Source organism: Condylura cristata, unplaced genomic scaffold (assembly GCF_000260355.1).
Source record: "Condylura cristata isolate star-nosed mole 26May11 unplaced genomic scaffold, ConCri1.0 scaffold00012, whole genome shotgun sequence".
NCBI lineage: Eukaryota > Metazoa > Chordata > Mammalia > Eulipotyphla > Talpidae > Condylura > Condylura cristata.
In genome coordinates, this window is record NW_004567113.1 from 36,815,921 (window position 1) to 36,830,630 (window position 14,710).

General features: G+C 46.6%; 1 protein-coding gene across 3 annotated transcripts in view; it reads left to right on the plus strand.

The window, feature by feature from the left end:
• The first annotated feature begins 3,085 nt into the window (after positions 1–3,085).
• APBB2 (amyloid beta (A4) precursor protein-binding, family B, member 2) overlaps positions 3,086–14,710 on the plus strand; it is a 304,616-nt gene continuing 292,991 nt past the window's right edge. For all 3 annotated transcript variants that reach the window (XM_012724124.1, XM_012724127.1, XM_012724126.1), the window contains exon 1: positions 3,086–3,263. The gene's annotated coding sequence lies outside the window, so the exon portion shown is untranslated. The remainder of the gene's footprint in view (positions 3,264–14,710) is intronic.

Consider the following 14,710-nt stretch of genomic DNA (forward strand, 5'->3'; position numbering starts at 1 on the left):
TCCGGTGTAAAATCAGAGTAGATCCAGATTTGATTCTCGAATGATTTAAATATCCTTCCAACTAAAATTCTTTGAATCTTCTTTTCTTTTACCATTGAGCCTTAAAGGACTTACAGAGGTAGTATTTTTTTTTTGTTTTTTGTTTTTTTTTGCATCTACACAAGAGCTGCTGTAAACACGCTCTTGGAATATTCTTGGAATATTTCATTTCCTTGGAAAACAATTCATGAGTGAGTCAGCATGAAGGGGAAAAAAGCCCACTCACAATGGACATCAAAATTGCATGAGATGGTTGGTGAAACGAGAAATGATTTTCTTTGTAAACTGATGAGGCAAAGAGAAACCACTTACTTATTTATAAAATGAGTGAGCGTGGAAGGTTTTATGTGGCAGAGCTTACGTGCTATAACATATTTAGCAAGACGGAGAAGGTATCAGGGAGTTCTCTCCCTGCTGCCTTAAAAGTGCTATTAATATAAACGTTCTTTCAGTGAGGAAGAAAGAAATGCGTGTAAGGAGGAGGCTGAAGGAAGGAAGCAAGACTCAAAGCTTCCCCTGCCTCCTTCCTCACCCCCACCCCGGCCGCCCTCTCGGGAAATTCATAATTAAGGGAATTTCCTCCTGCAGCCGGGAACGCTCGGTGCCCGTTTCCACGTCACTATTAGGGCAGCCAGGGATTTTGCTTTTCCCAGCGGTGACTTCCCGACTCCGCCTGCGGTTCCCCCAGGGGGCGGCCGAACGTCGCCGCCCGCCCCGGGACCTCGAGGGGCAGCGAGCAGCCCCTGCACCCGGCAAGGGGCGCGGCGGCCGCCGGCGGGCGCAGAAACGTTTCCTGGGTGAGCGCGGCGCCGGCCCCTCTTCCGGAAGGCTGATTGCATCAGGTGTGGCGCTAGGCGCCTCCTCGGCCCAACCTGGCGGCCACTGCGCCTGCGCGCGTCGCCCCGCCCCGCCGCCGCGCACTCCACCGCGGGTTTTCCTCCCGGTCTCGAGGAGACGAGCTGGGGCGGGGGAGGTTGTGGTTTACCACCTCGGGACCCCAAAGAGAGGGGGCAGACGGGAGCACTCCTGGGGACCCACTGAGGTCTGAGGGAATAGAGAGCCACGGACTGACGGCTGGCCTGCGAGGCCGGGTACCCGCGCCGCGTCCGCTGCTGACGGGCGGGTGGTCCTGGGCAAATTATCTCTCCTCTCTGGGCCTGAAGCACGGAGACTGAAACTCGGCTTTCCAGTTCCAAGTCCGCTTTTTTCCCAAAGTGGGCTAAACTACCTTCGCCCACTGTTTATGGCCCGCAGGCGCGATGGATCTTGGCGTGCAGAAACTCAGCTCCAAGGAACACTTTCATGCATCTTCAAGAATTTCTCAGTGGCATTATTTTATGTTGCTGGAGTAACACGAATGCTTGCTTCCAGATGGGTCTGAGGGATATTGTTCGTGGGAAATTGTACCATGCAAAAGGCAGGAATCCCTTCCCACAAGGCAGTTACCCACCCAGTCATTCCTTCCAGCCCCACCCTGTCTGCCTCAGGCTCCCATATACTGTTTTAGTACCTTGTGCATTTTTCTTCGAGCACATTTCATGTTTGGAAGGACATTTTAAGTGGCTATTTGAGGGATATGTCTGCCTTGTACAACATTTAGGTCTGTGAAAGCAGGGGTCAGAACTTTTTTCTTTTTACTTTTTTTTTTAAAGATTTATTTATTCATACAGAACTGGGGTACAGGACAGAGATGCGGAGGGTGAGAGGATTCACCAGAGACAGAGTGGGGAGCAGAACAGGCAGATCACAGAAGTACACTGCTGAGGGGAGCAGTGGGCGGGTCAGGAGAGGTCTGCCACGCCATGTGGATCTCCTAGGCAGGCAGGGATCGAACTCATGGGGAAGTGGCTTACGCTTCTTAGTGCAGTGCTTTAGCCCCCTGCGCCACCAGGGAGGGACCACTTTTTTCTTTTTTTAATTCACTTACTACAAGATCTTGTGGGTATTCAATAAATTCATGCTATATGAAGAAATAAAGTAATCCATATCCACCCTACAGAGTCCTCCCATAAATAAGGATGGATTTTGTGTGTGTGCATTTGTTATTTGAGGAAAGAGTGCGTTCTGGGAGTTTGGGATGAATGAGGAGGAGCCATTTACTTTGCATTTACTATTTTGAATTTCTTTTTAGCACAACCATCCTAAAAGTGATACTTGTGCATGTTATGGGGCAGTGATTCTCAAAACCAGAGAGGCAAAACCAGAATCACCTGGGAATTTGTTATATAGAACGATGCCCGACGCATTCATAAACTCTGGGAGTGGAAGCCAGCAATCTTTCTGCAAGCCCAACATGCGATTGTGACCAGGTTCAAGTTTGACACTCACCACACTAGTCAAGAGCAATCCTTAAAGATCCTTTAGGGATGTAATTCACAGCATCTGGGTAGAACACAGATTACCACTACTAAGTATGCATTCTCATCAGGACTTTGTTTGCTTACAATTTGAGTTATAGATAATATTCCTGGGGGTGAAAAAGGAAACCATGCTCTTCTCCATGCTCCTGGAGGTGTGTTTCTTCCCTAAGATGATCTTGCTGTAATTTTAGGATCCGTGTGTGTGTGTGTGTGTGTGTGTGTGAAGGAGGGCGCCTGGGGTTCGGGAAAAGGAAACTGAAGGAAAGACAAGGTTTCCCACCAGGCAAGTTGCAGCCGCGTGGGTGCAGGCAGCTCTCATCTGGGGACATTTTCCTATTATAAGGGAAAGAGGAAATGTGGGAGAAAAGACTGGCCAGGGATAACTTCATTTTGGTGCAGACAGACGCTAGGCCACAGGGAAGGGATTCTCAGGCTGCACTGCGACTCCGATCTATGCGTCCTTGGGGCTCCCGTTGGTGTACCCAGCCATGTCCCTAGTCCCGCGCATCCTCGCGCCCGCAGCCGGGGCCTGCAGGGGTCGCACTAGCTGCGCTGCTCGCCCCCCTCCTCCGGCCCCCGCCCTCGGCTCCGCCTTTCTCGCGTTCTGCCCCCGCCCGGTCGGGCCCCTCCAGCCTCTCCTCGCGCAGCCGCCGCCAAAGCCTGGAGAAGTGGAATTTCGCCGGCGCCGCTCCCAGCGCGGGACTCGCGGAGCCGCACTGGGCATGCTCAGTCGCCGGAGCAGTCCTGGTCTCAAGTAGGAAGCTCGTGCGCTGCACCCGCAGCTGATCCGGGCGCTCGGGAGAGGGCGAGACTGGAGCGGAGCTGCCGGGCGCCAGAGCCGAGGCGGAGCCGCGCGCACCACGGGTGAGCCCGCTTTCTTCCTTGCTTTTGCCCTGGACCTCCGGGCGGCCCGGGGGTGCTGGCTAAAGACCGGGCAGCGGCTGCGGCGTTCGGCGAGTGGCTGCGCGTAGCACCGGCGGCTGTTTCTCTGTTCCCGGCCCCGAGGGCTCCGCGGCCACTGCCGGCCGCCCAGCCGCAACCACAGCTGCGGCAGCTGCCGCCGCATCTGCAGCGGGAGCCCGCTGCGGAGTCCCGTGCGCCCTGCGCCCGCACCGCAGGGCGGGTGGCACAGCGACTGCGGACTCACTCCTAGACTTCCATCCCTCCTGCTTCCATGCGCCCTTTTTTTTTCCCCCCTCTCGACTGCCCGAGCATGGCACGACCTGGGGTGGAGGAGACTGGATTGGATGGGGTGCGCCCGGGTGGAGACTGCGGAGGGGAAAAGTGAGGGTGGGCGCTGGCGGGGAAGAGCGCACACCCCCTTGCCCTGGCACCAGCCTCTGCTGTGCGTCTGGGCTCTCCCTCCCGGGGAGGTGGCGCGCTTCTGCCAGGGAGTTGGAGATGAGGCTGGCATCTCGGGGGGTTCAGACACTAGCTGTTGCGAGATCAAAGGGGGGAAAAAGTTCATTTTCTCTCTCGGAGGCAGAGAGAGCGTTTTAACTAGAAAATGGCTGTACGAAGGGAACCCAATCCGGGAAGCCGGCCAGTGGGTCCTGAAATCCCCTCTTCTACCCGCCGGGCGGAATGGAGGGTAGAACGCTAGACCTGACATTAGTGCGGTAAAAACGTTGCTGGACCTGGGGAGAGACGTGGAGTCACAGAGAAACAATGAAAGGTGTTGTCGACATTGGTGAAGAGATCTGGAACCCAGGGGTCAGGGGCAAAAGGTCGCGAGAGCATGGGGCTTGAATGAAAAATAAATAAACAGACCAACAAAGTACGGAAGAATCAGACTTATGAGTTGTGGCTGTTAAGTAATCAAGTTATGCACAGGTTCAAGCCACGACAGTCACAAACGTTTTTGGTTGGGTTTAAGAGGTGGTGGTGGAGGCGGGGATGCAAAATTGAGGGGAGAATAAATAAGGTCAGTGTTTGAGGCTGGGACCAGACTGGCCTCTCAGAAATTCTCCAATCAGTTAGCTTTCTATTGCGCCTGATGACATAGGTGAAATACCTAAACGATTATCACAAAATGATACCAGCAGTGGTGTTTGATTTTCCAAGAAATAAGGAAACTTCGTCAAGTTGGCATTGGTGTGGCATTTGTTTTAATATTTCAGTTTTAAAAAAACAACTGTGGTGTCTTGATCTCTTGTTCTGGATTTGGGTATTCTGAGTTTCCCCCCTTGGGTTTATATTTCTTCCCGATTCTCAAATAGCCATGATAACTTAAGAGTAGCTGGCCTTTCAGGAACAGACAGACTCCTTGAAGGGTAATTTCTTTTAAGAACTTAGGTAGCAGCTTTGTTGTATTTTCATTTTGTTGCTTGAAAGCAATACTTGTTCAACAGTTGTTTATTGTAACGTGTAGAGTCCTAGAAATGGTACTGTTTTGAAAGAAATGACATTTGTCAAGATGGAACCTTCACACTGGGGGAAATGCTGAGTGAACACAGGTGGCGTGGAGTGCAGCGGGCTGGTCATCCGAAGGGGGAGGGCAACAGATGCAGAATTTCCCTTGCTGTCCTTTTGTGTCCATGCACTTAGTACTGTACCCTGAAAACTCAGTGTCTTCTTGGGCTGGAATGTACTAGGGATAGGCATAGAACCTTTTAGAAAGGGCTCTGAGGTAAGATACTGGTTTTGGAGAAGGTGTTTATGTCTTATGTCTTTATCTTCTCTTCCAAAAGATACTTTTAACTAAATGATTAAAGGCATCAGCAAGATCACCTTTCTGAAACTTCTGTTAAATGAGAGTGGAAAGGCTCCATGAGCCAACTGTAAAAAACCAGTGTTTTAAACTTAAGGAGTCATGTGAATGCCAACTGCACAATTATTTAGGAGACTACTGCTAAATATTGCAAGAATCCACTTATACAAGGATGAAATATCTTAAAACTGTTACTTTTTGTATCACATTTCATGTTTTGGTGGTGGTTTTCTTTTCCTGTCACCAATGAAACAACAATAAACATTGAATTCCTTTTTTTATGCGGGAATTAAATTAGTACTGAAAGTGTTACGGTAATATTAGAATAATGTTGACTATCCTGAGCTCTGGATATCTATATTTGTTTTTTAAATTGTCTGCCTCTATACCTTTTTCAGTTACACTTTTAACATAAAAAACATCCTGGTGACTATAACACCTTCAATTTCCCAGGGTATAGAGCAGATTTATAGAAGTATTGTAAGAGGGTATTAATAGTTAATGTGGCAATATTTACCTTCCTACCCTGGGTTTAGGGAACCAGCATTGTTTCAGTGCTTACTGCATACTAAGCTCTAACTTATACACATCAGTTTCTGTGTCAGTATCTTTGAAATAAATGTTCAGCTTTGCAAGTAAACCTCTCTGAGGAGGTCGACTCAGCAATAGGAGTTGAAAGTTTTAGCTCATGAGACTATCTTCAACTGATTTCATTATTATTCAATAAGCATTCTCTTGTAAAACATTTTTCATTTGTTGTTTGGAATTAGATTTGATTGGAACAGCATGTCTTCAAAATGATTTGAATGTTTTTAAGAAGCTTCCATCCATATTTGGAAACGGTTTTGTGTTCATTTACTTTCAACCATGTTGCACTACCAACAGATGAACTAAAAATGTAAGGAAGATAAACTCAAATTACCCACTATAATTTTAATGTTATTAGCCCGGATTCTGTTTGTTGATACTTGTTGATGGTGTTTTTCTCAGTTGAAATGGTTTGTCAGAGGGAGAGTGACAGACTCTCCATAATAAAGATTCTGGAGAGGTGTGGTGGTAAGACTTGCCTTCTGGGCCTGAGTTGTGTCAGCTGCTTTGATTTCCTGTATAGTCATATAGTCGGTTCACGTCTCTGGGCCTCAGTTTTCCTTCATGTGAAGTGTGGGAGGTGCAGTAGAATGTACCCTGTGTCTTAGATGTGTCTTAGCTCCTTTTGTCCCACTTGAGGGGGTGGGTTGCTGCCATTAGAGAATGGGGGGCTTTTTTTTTTTTTGGCATATTCCTACCTCCCTTTCAGTTTTTGTTTGTCAAACAATGGTTGTCATAAAATTAACTCCTTATGGCCTTGCCAAATCTAGATGGGCAATAAGGTAATTTTTTTTTATGCATACAAGAACTGGGGTATAGGCCAGAGGTGCAGGGGCGGGGGGGAAGATGATTCACCAAAGTTAGAGTGGGAAGTAGAACAGGCAGATGAACTGAAATATACTGCCTAGGGGAGCAGTGGGCAAGACAGGAGAGGTCTGCTGTGCTATGTGGGTCACCTCCATACCGGGAATTGAACTCATGCCACAGTGGCTGCTGATAGCTTCATATTGTTGCATTTTAATCCTTTGCGCCACCAGGAAGGGCCTGATAAGGTAATTCTTAAATTTAAGGAAAGCACATCAGATTATTTAAGATTGTTTATGATTCTCCTGAGGGGAGCTTCTGCTCTTGGTTGGGCAGATAATCCGGGGAAGAAGCCTCTTCCAGACCATAGAAGAGGGTGTCATAGGCCCACCCATGTGAAATCTTGGCAAGTCTTTTCCAGCTCCCCAACCTCTTTTAGCCCTTCGTTAAAAAGGCAGCCCTTAGTCGCTGGAGTAAGATTATCGCCACTTCTCGCTGTGCCATCCCTGCATTGGGCAGGGAGGTGGTGCCTGTGGTGGGCTGCTGTAGCAGTACCAGCAGGTGGCAGATGTCAGAATGCGCTGCCTACTTTTGACAAGATCATGAACTTTTTTAGGCAAGCTCTGATGATGGGACGAAGAGCAAAGGAAACCAAACTTGGTGTTTGTAGAGTTCTTTGCTTTCTAGATGCTCACCTCCTTAGCCTCTAGTGAGGCAGGCAAGGAGAAGGCTGAGTTAGTATGCACATTTGAATAGACAGTATGTCTCCATCCATTGCTTTCTGTGGAAACACGGCTTCTGGCCTTCTGGGCCCCTGGTTGGGGGGGGGGGGCAGTAATTCCTAATGGGAGAAGAGAGCTGTAAGAGAGGGTTGTTAGTAGGTAGAGGCAAGCCATCACAGCTTGGCAAGAAGTAAGAATCCTGGGCCAGTTTAAAGGTGTTTGAGGCCTTTGGTTATAGAGTTACAGGAGACCTTTCCTTTTTACATCATCTTGTAATAATCTTTAACTTTTGCATTGTCTTTGAAACTTTGAACAAGTGCTAGAATAGGCCTTGCTTTTATAATCAGGATAAATGTCCCCTTGTGTAGATTCATATGTAAAAGGGTTGGAAGAGAGATTGGAAAACATGAATGATATGAAATTGTAGGTGATGGTTTTTCTTGATTTGATTTGACAGTGGTTATACATAAAGCGAACCATTCCATCTTGTGCTCCTTGTGAAATTTTGCAAAATTTTCTGTTGGGAAACAGCTAAGCCTTTTGAAATGTAACTGTCCTGGGAAGTATGCTTCAGGAATGCTTGGGGGGGGGGGTGTCGAGTGGCCCTCCCCTTTTTAAACTGGCCTAAAAAGAATGCTGTTTGGGACTTGACCTAAGAGGAGAGGTGTACCTTTAGGGACACAAAGTGGGAGAGAATTTGCAGAGTACCAGAGTGATGGGTGAGGCCATGCTGAGGAAGGAGGGAGGGCAACCCATTACTGATGGCATGGGGAGTAGCCCCCCCCCCAAGTTGCTGCCCCGTAAATCAGGGCCACGCTTGCACATATTGTAAAAGTAAATGAGTGTCTAGTCCATGCAAAGGGCGGTGCTAGGCCTGCAGGCTATTGTCTTTTGGCAACATTTCCATTGTCCTTATCAAAATGATAATGGTGACACTGTAGTGAATATTTCATAAGTGTTTTCCAGTTAGAGGATGCGTCCTTTTCTCTGAGATTGTACTCTTCCAAATTGGGGGTACAATCTCTTTTATGAATTGATGGGAATGTTTTTTATTTGGCAGCTTAATGGTCCATGAAATTGATACATCTGGGAATCCCAGCATGATATGTAGAGAGCCCTGGCCTCCGGATCCAGTGAGTAGCGGAGTCCAGGCCAAACGGTGGGGCTTGTGGGTGGGCTGACAGGGCCTCTGGGCCTTCCAGGAATGTAGAGTCACTGGTACAGACCCAAGGTCCTAGGAACAGAGAAGCAGCTAATTTTGAAAGTGCTCTGGGAATCAGTGAGTATTTTTGAATTATAGCCCAAGAATAACTAGGAAAGTGCCAAGATGAAAGATGAAGGTCTGAGAGCTGAAAGGGCAAGTGACTGAAATGTGAATTTTAGCAGGCAGGGCCTCAGAGTGACAGATCTTAGCGCTTGTTTCTTTGCATGCAAACCTCTTTCTGCCCAAACAGCGTGCTTTCTTTAGCTGTTCGGGGCTGGTGATTCCTGGAGCTACAGATGGAGTACAGGAATTCTGTTACAGCCAGCTTGGTTTGGGCCCCTGTGGGGTTAGGCCCCCAGGGTGTGCCTTGATGAGCCAGTAAACTTAAAAATCATGTGCTTTACAAAAAACCAAAAAAGTGGAATTGCTATCATTTATCCTTCATTTTGGTTGCTTGTGGGAGGTGGTAGGGAGGAGGGTTGGGAGTGAGAGGGTTAATGGAAACAAATTATGGGCTGTGGCCAACTCAGGAATGTTGATACTTTGGGAAACACTGATTTAACCTCAGATTCCTCTAGTGATCCCACCCAAACGAATATTCTTCCCAAGAACCAAGTTTTATTGATTTATGCCCTTTCCAGATACTTAGTGGGAGACATAGGTACATTTGGTTGGTAACATCTAGAAACCTCAGCTACATTCGTACTTGCCTTCCTGCAGCTAATATTTATTAAGAACGGGTGTGCCAGGCACTGTGGTGAGTTCAGAAAGATGGGGAGGGATGGAGGAGAACGTGGTGAGCAGGTGCTGCCTTAGAGATGCCAGTGTGGAGTCCTGAGGGAGGGGAGAGCTGGCCTCACTCTGTAGGAGGGGCCCCGTGGCCTCCAGGCAGAGCCAGTTACCCCCCGTGGAAAATCCCACCCTGGAAAGCCGGGCTCTCTCCTTTCCCATCTTCCCTGGACTCTACAGAATTGTCACGCCTGCTTCTTCTACCTGTTGTTTAGGATTTGCTCTTCCTTCTGGGACCTTAGGGATTTGGCCTTTCAAATCTCCATAGCAGTGGTTGTCAGAGGGGGCAGTGTGTTCTCCAGGGAATACTTGGCAACCTCTGGAAGCCTTTTGGAGGGACTGTGCATCTAGAGGATGTAGGTCAGGATGTGCTACCTGTCCTTAGGGGCCTGCACAGAACAGCCTGAAGAAGGCTGAAGGGGTTTGGGAGTTAGGAAGCAGACTGTTGAGGTTTTCTGCAACTGTGCAACTGAATAGCTATGTGACTGGACAACAGAATTTTACTTGGGCATTTATATAGTGCCTCAGTTGTCTTATCCATTCACAGGAATAATGATGCCTTCAGAATTTGGATGATCTAATGATTTCCTGAGTTCTAGCAATTTATGTAGAATCAGGACAGTAGACCAGTAAGACCTTAGCAGTTATCATGAGCCAGACTTTAACTTTTGACTCTAAAGAGTTTGAGTTTGGACATCCAGGGAAGCTGACCTTAAGATACCACCTCCCAGAACTTTTGGTGTAAGAAGTGGTCATTGTTTGGTTTCTTGGATTCCTTTTCTGTATCGAGCTTTGTTTCCCCCTTCGTGATTCTAGACTTCTGATAGCTTTGCCTTTCATTCTTCTTCTCAGGGATCCAAATTTATGCCCTTAACGAACCTTCCCCCAGAGGACTGAGAAATATATTTATGATTTTCCTTAGCTCTGTCTATTTTGGGCATGGTGAGAAAACGGGAAGCGGGTCAGGGGAGAAGTTGCATTACTTCCTGATTGTCACAGCTCCTTTCTCTCTAAAATTCTTGTGCAGGATTGAGAGGCAGGTGGTGGCCTGCTTTGTCACTCTTCCCTCTACACCCACCAACTCCACCCCCAAGATAGGTGCCTGCGACTTCCAAAATACCCTGTAATTGGGTCACAACATTATCTGCCTGCTTGAAATCATTTCTGAAAACCAAAGCAAAGACACAGGCTGTGTTAGCATGATTTGAAAATATCTCCATCCTCTGTTTTAAGCTTTGCAGAGTAGCCCTGAACACAAAAAAAGCAACATTGTTCTTGCAAGTAAGGGACTTTTACTGTGTTATAGTTTCACTGACTAAAGCACTCAAGTCACAGGAAGAGGAGCTTGTGGATTCCATTCAAGAGATAAGATTTACTGCTGCATTCTTATAACTTAATTGACTCATAAAGGTGTTCAATCAGTGTTTTGAATTTATCAAGAGACTTAGGAAAAAAATAAGAAATTCAGTTGTTTAGCGTTAGGATTGCTTCCCGATGACAAGGCCATCTCTCCCCTGAATGGGAGCAGTGGCTTCTCTGTGGCCTCTTGGCTTGTCTAGCCCATTCATTTAACTCTGCTTCCTGAGCGCTGGGCGCTGTTCCAAATGCTGCAAGTGGAAACTGACCAGGATGGCTCCAGCCTCTGCCTGCTGCAAGCTGTCAGTCTATAGGGAAAGACTGACAGCTGAACTGCTAGCCACAATAAAGTATGATATGTGCTACCAGAAGTGCTCAGTGCTTCTTAGACCAGCACCTGCCCTGGGTAAGCGTGGGGGTGTGAGGCAAAGCTATTTAGAGGTAGGGGTGCTCAGGCCACCCACAGCGCCCTGGCAGCTCTGTCTCTGTGCCTGTGCTAAGGTGTTCCCTAGCTGCCGATTCTGATAGGGTGCAGCTGCCCTCTGCATGGCTCTATTCTCCATAGTGGCTCCAAGGTGATCTCCAGAAACCTTCTGCAGGTCTGAGCATGCCCATCCCACCCCTCAGGGGCTCCTCACTATCCTCAGGATGAAATCCCAGCCCCTCGCAGGGCATGCACACTCTTTCTGCTTCCCTGTACACTTCCGTCCCCCACCCTAACCCCCCCAGCTTGAGCCACTCTCTTCTCTCCACTTTCGCTGCCCTGCCCACTTTTACCCTCTGTTACTGTTGCCTGAGGCCATAGCCATCTCCTGTCTGTGTCTTCTTTACCTGCTAGACTTATTTTCCTCCTTCAGGAAGTAGCTTAGTCATCATCTACCTATTGTGTCAAGATGACCTGAGGGCTTGTTAAAAACCCTTCACTGGCCCCACCCTCTGAGTCTCTGACGCCATTCTGTTGTCTGATGAAAATGGTAGGTACCCTTCCCCAGGTGGCATGGATGCTGCTGGTTTGAGGACCCACACTTGGAAGACATGTGCCACCGAGGAGGGGCAGCTGGTTCTCCTCTAGGCTGTGAGCCCTTGAGAGATGGTACTTGCTTGCTTCTTCCTTTGTGTTCCCAGTTCGCAGAAAGCCCCAGGTGCTCAATAAACTTGTCAGAGGATCACTGCGTGTCTTTGGAAGCTTTAATAAATATGCCCCAGAACCTTTTCAACAACTTGTTGTGCTGAGATTTTACCTCTACTTGTGATGGAGTAGGCTTCTAGCCTGCTGTTAATGAGCTCAGTATGGGTTTGGTTAACATAAGAGGCAGTTCACTTTTGTGGTTTTGTGTCCAAATTCCAGAAGGGCCTAGGGGAGAAGCTCACTTTAAACCCATTATTGTTTCTGGAATGACTCAAAAATATGTCGTTTCCTTATAGTGGCTCATTATGAAAATATTTGTCCAAAGGAAATGCAGAGGCCATTTAATTTAGCAGCCATAGTGTAAGCATAACCTCTTTATTTGAAATAATAAATCATATTGGAGTGAAATTAAATATAACCAGATGTTTAAGAAATAATTTTTCCACATGAGAAGGAGGAATAGCAGAAGTACTTCATTTATATAGTCAGTCCCCAAGTGTTTATTGAGCACTTACTATGTGCCAGTAGGTCTAGGGGTACACTAATGAGTAAAACACTCTTTACTGCCTTGGTGGGGGGGGGTGTTATGAAGAAAACAGAGATGAATAGTCAAAGTGTGTAATGGACGTCTGTAGATACAGTGGTCTGCGGAGGTGACTAACCTGCCTGTGAGTGATGTCTGGTTAAGATCACGACACAGGGCCCTCCAGTTTTGGTCCTTCCAGAAGTCAGAGCAGATGGACTGGATCTGTCTTGCTTAGGGGTTTTATTCTCTGATAATGTTTATGGTTCTACTTTAACAAAACAAGCTGGGAAAGGGACAGGCGGGGCAAGCTCACCAAAAATTTTCATTCGTTGGGGAGCACAGATGAGTCTTTGCGAAAGAATGTTTATGTAAGTAGAATAAGGCAGAGGAAAAGGGTGTTTGGCTCATTGTCGGGGATGGGAGGAGTTTACTGTCCTCTGCTGCTGATTTTTTTTTTTTTTAAATGCTTGGGGCAGTTTTTGGAAAGGTGCAGTGGGGTTTAACTGAGCAGAGGATTGAAGAAGCTGCACATTTTGGTGGACCAGCCCCAGAAACGTCCATCCAGGTAGGGAAGCAGACCTGGATGGCTACAGATAATTAGAGCTTGGACTCCCTGTGGATCCCTTCTAGTTCAAGTAACTGAGACTTTGAATTTGTAATGACTGGTCCTTGTGGGTCCTCTTTCTCCTTGGTGCTTGTGTTCTCCCTTGATGAGAGAAGAAATTTCCAGTGAGTATTGGGGGTGTTGCAAACTGTTACAGTGGGCAGGCACTCTGTTATTTCAATCATCTGGGATCTCAAAATTCTGGAAGAAAAAAATCCCACGTTCAAATGAAATGTTTTCCAATAATTTAAACAGAAAATATATGTGCAGTGGTACAGCAAAAGTAACACGTTTTTATTCATGACACTTAGCAATTGGGTCACTGTCGTTTTCTAAAAATGTCGTTTTTTCCCAGGACTTGAGGTTATTTCTACTAAAATAAATAAAGGAAGTCTTGCGTTCCATCAACTTATGATGGCAAAGTCATCTCCTGCTGACTTGAGTTTTATTTCAGTTTAAATCATTTCCCTTTACTGATTCTAGATCCTGCTGTTTTATATATATTCTATATATAACAAGCTGCAAGTAGAAATATGAAACAAAAATAAGGTGCCAATTTTTTGAGTTTATATTTCTCCCCCTTAATTCTGAGAACATATGGATTGTAAGAAACAAAACAAACAATAAAAAAAAAGGGGTCCTCCCTGGTGGCGCAGCAGGTTAAATCACAGCACTAAGAAGCTAAAGCCACTTCCACATGAGTTTGATCCCTGCCTGCCCTGGAGGTGACCATATGGCGCAGCAGACCTCTCCTGACCCGCCCACTGCCCGATCAGCAGTGTACTTCCTGGATCTGCGTGTTCTGCTCTCCGCTCTGTCTCTGGTGAATTCTCTCACCGCCCCTGCACCTCTGGCCTGTACCCCAGTTCTGTATGCACAAATAAATAAAATCTTTAAAAAAAATAGGATCTTGATTTTCAGCAGTATTACCTTATTCCTGTAAAGAAAACAAGAATTTCACTAGATGCTGTTGTGCTGTTTTCATTGAGAGAGAGAATTGTGGGATCGAAGGCCACATTTTGAGTTCTCTATGTTTTTGCTTAACATTCAGATAGTTTTTATATAAACACCTATGAAGGTATTGCCTTCTTTCTGCAGGACCAACTGTTAAATAATGTGGTATTGTCTTGTCAGAGACAACTTCCCCATATCAGAGTGGAACTTCAGGCAGTTGTAGCTTATTTCTACTATGGGAGAGGTAGGTAGAGACGTGTTTTCACAAAAAAAACATTCCCCCTCTTCACATTAACCTTCAAAGTTAATTTTTAAAATGCTTGGAGATAGAGCATTTTGATGGCTGGTTTAATGAAAGAAGGAAAATACTCAACATGATGTAATTATAACAATTTCATGTGATGAAGCAAAAGATTATGAAAGAATAAGTGGAAATGAAAAGGGAGTTGTTCCATGTGGGGTGGTGCGTCATTGTGTTGACTTTCTGTCTCTTCCTCTCCAAGCAGGCTTTGTGCTTATATGTCCTTTTAGCAATGAGAAGGGGGGGGGAAATACATTTATTTTTATTTTCTCTAAAGGATGTGCATTTTGTGAGTGTTTCTTAAAGGAGATTAAGTGGGGACAAAAGAGAATTGGCATTATGCTTTGTGAGTTAATGAGCCACAAAAGGACAGCAACTGTATGCATGCACTTATGTACAGTACCGAGAGAAGCCAGATGCACAGATAGAAAGTAGAGAGCTGGTGGCTAGGGCTGGGGCTGGGGACGTGGGAGCGTGGAGAAGGTTCAGAGTGTGTGTTCGAGAAGATGAAATGTTTTGGAAAGGCTTGGCCCTGATATTTGCATGACACAGAATGTCCTGAGTGTCACCGAACTATACACCCAAAATAGTTGAAAAGGTCAATTCTGTTAGGTATATTTTACC